General features: G+C 28.3%; 1 pseudogene; it reads left to right on the forward strand.

Moving 5' to 3' along the window:
• The first annotated feature begins 4,286 nt into the window (after positions 1-4,286).
• LOC149540144 (uncharacterized) lies at positions 4,287-5,345 on the forward strand (annotated as a pseudogene).
• Positions 5,346-6,312: the final 967 nt, after the last annotated feature.

Consider the following 6,312-nt stretch of genomic DNA (forward strand, 5'->3'; position numbering starts at 1 on the left):
GGATATCCAATATGGCCCAATAACATATAATGAGTATAATATATATAATATAACGTATAACATATAATATATGTTACATTATATTACATTTTATATATATTTTTTATTTTATATATATTATATTAATTTACTATATATTATAATATAAAATATTATATTATATTATAAGATATTACTTTTTATTATTATATTATATCTTATATATATATATTATATTACATTACTATATATTATAATATATTAAATATTATATTATATTATTATAATATAATACATTATGATATTATTATTATAGTATAATATTATATGATTATAATATAATAATAATAATATTATATTAAATAATAATAATATCATGTAGTAAATATTAATATTAAATAATATATCATACTATTATATGATAATAATAATAATAATAATAGTGGCATAATATTATACTCTAATTATCGGATATCCAGTCACATGTCGAGTATTCGATTTAAAATTGGATATCGGATAAGGCTCGGTTTTACCTTCCAGGTTTTGGTTCCTGGATAGGTGAAAAAAGGTCAGAGCAGATTTTGAAGCGCTTTTAGGCGTCTTCAAATTCTTTTTTTTTGACATCGCCACTTTTTGACACACCATGATCCTGCACATACCCATAAAGAACTAAAATAACCACAAACTAAGACTTGATGGATATAAATATATAATCTCAACATTTTCAAAGCCAACCACTATGCGAGCCATCAAATTTGTTTCTTCCATTTTTTCCCAAAGCTTTGAGCTTCTAGGATTAATTAACATTCCCAAAAGATACTTAACACTCTTAGATTAAGTCTAAAGGGAATGGTTGGAATTGGGTGAATCCAAATTTTATTCTATTGGGATCACAAAAGCCCCCATAGATTATCTATGTTCAAAACCCTAAGGGAGATCATAACTCTTAAATTGTTGATGATTATTAGGTGACATGGGCCTCCTTCATAATTGGGAATAATGAATCAATTGGTATAACTATAATAAAAACTATGGCAATATTTTTGCTTCTAGTCCCTAACCTAAATTACAATGTTCAAGTACTAGCTTGAGTTGACAATAATAAAATTTGGATGAAGTTCAACTAGGATGAAAATTTAGGAAAAAAATGACATAAGATTTTCCTTACATAAATTTTAATTTTAAAATATAAATAGTGCTTCTAATAAAATACCAAACTAGTTTCAATTTTATTTTTTAAAGATCTTAGCTTTTAATTTATTATAACTAAACATTAATATTTCAAAAATATATATAAATAATATAAATTCTAAACTTTTTATGGATGTGGAAGATAATATCTAAATTAAAAATATAAAATCCAATAACATATTTTTAAAATTTAATAATAGAATCTTAAAAAGGAAGTTTTAATGTTTTGTGTAATGTCAAAACAAAAAATAATAATAATAAATAAAAGAAAAGTAAAAAAATGAAAAACTTTCAACAAGGACATTAATTAAATATATAGCACTCACACATAATGAAATGTAATTGTATTTTCCATAAATTAATTTCCTAATTAAAAATTTAAAAAGGAAATAAGTAAACTATTATTTACTCTTTGTGGCTATCAAGATTTGAGGTCAACTCTTTTTAAAAAATGTTACCCTTTTAATTTTCACTTATTTTATTTCATATATGAGAATAGATTTTAGGGGATACTAATTTTTATATATTATTTATTGTAAACAAATGGTAGTTATTATTTATTAATATAGAATAAATCATTAATTTATAATTTAACATTATTTTATAAAACATATTCAAACTAGAAATGTATTAAATCTAAGAATTAGGGTGAATAAATGGAATTGAATACAAAAGGATGATTTCATGTTGAAGATTAGATCTGCTAAAATAATTTAAATTCTTAAAAAGTGAACTTGAAGAAAAAAATATAATTTTTAGAAAATATTTATTTTGTCCATGCTTTTAAAAATATTTAAAATTAATAAAATAATTGATAACATCTAAAATAATGAAATTTCACATCTAACATTAGTTATTGTTAACTTATTCTAATATATTTTCAATTTTTTTCATTAAACAATTTGTACTAATGAATAATTATTGTAATTAATTATTTACCATAAATTTTGTTTAAAAAATGAGATTTTTTTTTTCTCTTCAAACATCCCTATAAAATTGTTTGCACATTAAGTAAAATCTTAATAAAGTATTATAATATTTATCATTATATAATTTTTCTACTCCCTACAATCTAAATTATGTAATAATCATACCAATTTTGGTCACTTAGTCTTGAAAATTTCAAAGTCTCATTGTTTCATTTCTAGTCATGCATAAGCACATTCAAGCTAGAGTAGTACTTGGAAGGGTGACCTCCTACACAGTCTCAATTATTCAACTCTATGATCATCACTTAGATCCAATGAGTGTTATGTGTTCCATTCATTCTCATGAGAGATAGGTTAATGTGAACAACTACACATGGAACATGGGTCAATGAGTTTGACTCCAAAAGAAACATAGTTCAAACATGATAGAAATATGATAATATGACATATGATAAATGTCTCTTTCTTATAAATTGAAGAGCTCAAAGAGTTTTAAAAAAAATAGTTTATAAGGTGCAAAACTTGGTGAAACTTTTGTACACGAGGTTTCAATGAAAGTGAATTTAGCATAGAGAAATCTTTGTAGTTAAGCATGCTCAAGCTAGAGTAATACTAGGATGGTTGACCTCATAAGAACTTTATATTCTTCACCTCTGCAAGCATCTCCTAGATGCAATGAGTGTTAAGTGTTTCATTCATTCACATGAGAGATGGATTTGTGTGAACTGGTACAAGCATGGAACATGCAATAATTAGTTTAACTCCAAACCTACATAATTGAATCCTAATAGATTTATTGTAATTTGGCTTGCTCAAATTTTTTGACCAAGTTAAATTTATAAATGTATTATGAGCATGTAAAAGAAAATTGTAGCCACAAATAATTATGTATCTTTCTCATATATTTTTGATATACCTTTAGATAAATTTTAACAATTTTACTCATCCAAACCAAAATAAATACAATGCTTATGATATAATTAATGCATAATATGTTATTTTTGGACCAAATTTATGTGAATTTTAAGTTTGAGTGAGTTTTTTAGAATTTAATTTATAATTTTTGCTTATTGTTATTTCAATTAACTAAAGAAAAGTTTCATAATAAGATTTCAATATTTAATCCTAGGACTTAAAACTATTATAATTTAAAATGAGAAAAATTTGTATAATATTTCATATGGGAAAGTTTTTAAAATATTATACAAAATACAATTGAGATATTATACAAATTAGAAAAAATTAATGATTAGAAAAATGCTAGTTAGCATGAGATCTTAAGGAAACCTAAAATGTTTCTATTTTTATCAAATAATCCAAACCTTGATTGACTAAAAAGTAAGAGGCTATATACTTCTTCTCTTGTGATTTCAATCCTCAATCTAGTGTGAAGAATTTTGATTTTCCTGTTATTAATAGTTCAATGATTCCCTATGAATTTGATCAAGCATGAATTGATTTAGAAAATGAGAGAGGATTACAAAGGATCATGAATTTTCTATGTAGTGAACCATGTAATTTTGGCAGATCTTGTAGATGCGATGTCCCAAATAGAGCAATTAAATGCAATGCATGTTGAAGTTAATGAAAGAGTGAGAAACATTTCTTATAGAGCTCCTCCATCTTGAAATCATAAGAATTAACCTCCCCAATTTCCCTCCTTGAGATTTAGTTCAATAAATGACTCAAAAATCTTGGCTTATGGTGGAAACCCTAAATTTTGGTACAAATTTTACTTATATATTACAATATTTTTTGAGTTCTAAAAATCTAATTCTCTCTAAAAATAGTAATAATTATTATTGGCTCTATATATACAAACTATTTGTCAAAATGATTTAGAGAAATGTTCTCTCATGGATATGTTTGCCAAATGTGGAATTTGTTTTTAAAGATATGTGTAGCCTAAAATTGAATTTCTCAACCATTGTCAATACCATCTTTGTATGAACCAGAATGGAAATTTAAGAACAACACATGGACATCCATTAAAAAATAAACAATAGAGAATTTGGCCCAATATTGAGGTCAAAAATGATATGGCTAATATTATTACAAAATATGGTCACACAGAAGACACATCAACTATTTGACATAATGTGAAATTTCATGTAACATGATTAATATACATGAGATGATTTGGTGAAAAGAGACTTAGAATAAATTATAGATGTGTATCAAGGAAAAATGGAGAAGATTTGGTTCAATGTTAAATCCACTTCATTTACACAAATTTTTGCTTCAATTTCAAATGTCCACATCGACTGCAATGCTCCATGGTATATGATGCCAAACCTCTTGCACTCTTTGATTTCTAGAAGTTTGATGATGCCAATAGAGGAGGACATACTTTGTTTGACTCTCAATGAATGTAATATTTCTACAAATTCCTCAAATTTTGTTGTTTGTGAGCTCATATATCGTGCAATCTTGCCAAGAAAGGAGGCTAAGGGTAAATATTCATGAAATGTAATTGAGAGCCCCTTGGGACATGAAGGGTGAGTGGAGAGGGTGTGGAAACAATAGAGGAATTTTGGAGAGACCAAAATTAATAGTTGCACCCATTGTGGATGAATCTAAGCTGCCTTTTAGAATGCTTTGTAGAAAGTATGGAGCTACAACTACTTATACTTCTATGCTTTGTTCCTGTCTCTTTGTCAAAGACCTAGTGTTGAGTTCACTACTTGTAACGAAGATCACCCTTTGTTTGTGCAATTTTATGCAAATGACCCTGAATGGTTGTTTTATTTTTCTCAAATTCTTCAACCTTATTGTGATTAGAATGATATTAATTTGGGGCACCCACAATGAATCACCAAATGAGGTAATTATGGAGCTTTTTTGATGGACAACTTGCCTCTACTGAAGTCACTAGTTAAAAATTTAGCATCTAATCTATATTTTCCTATATTGTGTAAGATTCAAATATTTTCATTTCTTGAGGACACCATAACTTATGCAAAGATGCTCTCTCTTTGTTGTCCATGGAAGAACTAGGGATCAAAAAGATGGAAGTAATAGAGAAGACTTGGCTAGCATTAAAGTAGTTAAGAAGGAATCTAACAATTAATCTATTTTTGTTTGTATCTTGTAAGATTTAGATATTTCCATTGCTTGAGGACACCATATCCTATGCAAAGATGATCTCTCCTTGCCATCCATGGAAGAACTAGGGATCAACAAGATGGAAGTAATAGAGTAGACTGGGCTATTATTAAAGTAGTTAAGAATGCATCTAGCATCTAATCTATATGTGCCTATATCTTGTAAGATTCAAATATTTCTATTTATTGAGGACATTTCAGTGGTTACACAATGCATGCCTCATTTCAATCGAAAGTGGGAATCCCTACTTTATCTTTTGGCTTTTCAAGACCCTAGTCTAGGGTTTGAGTCATTTTAGGGTCTTACTTAATCTCCTTAGTCTGATTCAAGTCACTAACTTAGAAGCTTGGATGTTCAGAAATCAAAGTTCTAACAACTAATAAGCCAAAAATTACAAAAAAAACTATACATCAGGCACACCTACTCGATGCACCTAGTGCAACCAAAAATTGGAGATAGGCATTTTGCACATTATTGATCTGTAGCTGCATAGTTGCACACTTTCATTGGTACACAACTGTGCTAGGTGTGATCAAAATCTATTTAAAGGGTGGGAGGTCCCCTCCCTCCTCACCTTGTCTTTTTGCTTCATTTTTTCTTTGGCCTTTGTCTCGCTTGCACTAGCTTTTGCCACATCTCCAACTCCTTGTTCGCACCTATGCACTGAGCTAGGTCTGCTCCCTCCTCACTTTTCGTACAACACATAACAAACAAAAAATTATTAAGGAAGGTGTGCATCAGTGCACCTCCCTAGGTGCACTGATGTGCACCAATTTTCATATGCAAAACTTAAAAAATCTATAAAAATGGTTCACAAACACCTTCAAAGATGGGTGTGCATTGACACACCTACCCAAGTGTGTTGATGCAAACCCATACCCACAAAAATGAACATCAAGATGTAACTTAAACTTAAAAATTCTTTTTTTGGTGCACAATAGCCCACCTTGTGAGGTGCCTGCTGCACACCTAAAAGACAAGAATAAGACTTAAGAGAATTACACATCAAGTGCACCTTTGAGGTGCACTTGGTGCACCGATCCTATACTCATAAGGTTTTAAATAGTTTTTTGGGTTTTTTGAGCAATTGAGGGTTTGGTTTTTTTTT

The sequence above is a fragment of the Cupressus sempervirens genome, chromosome 9 (assembly GCF_028749045.1).
Source record: "Cupressus sempervirens isolate cs-2001-9-10 chromosome 9, ASM2874904v1, whole genome shotgun sequence".
In the NCBI taxonomy this organism is placed as follows: domain Eukaryota; kingdom Viridiplantae; phylum Streptophyta; class Pinopsida; order Cupressales; family Cupressaceae; genus Cupressus; species Cupressus sempervirens.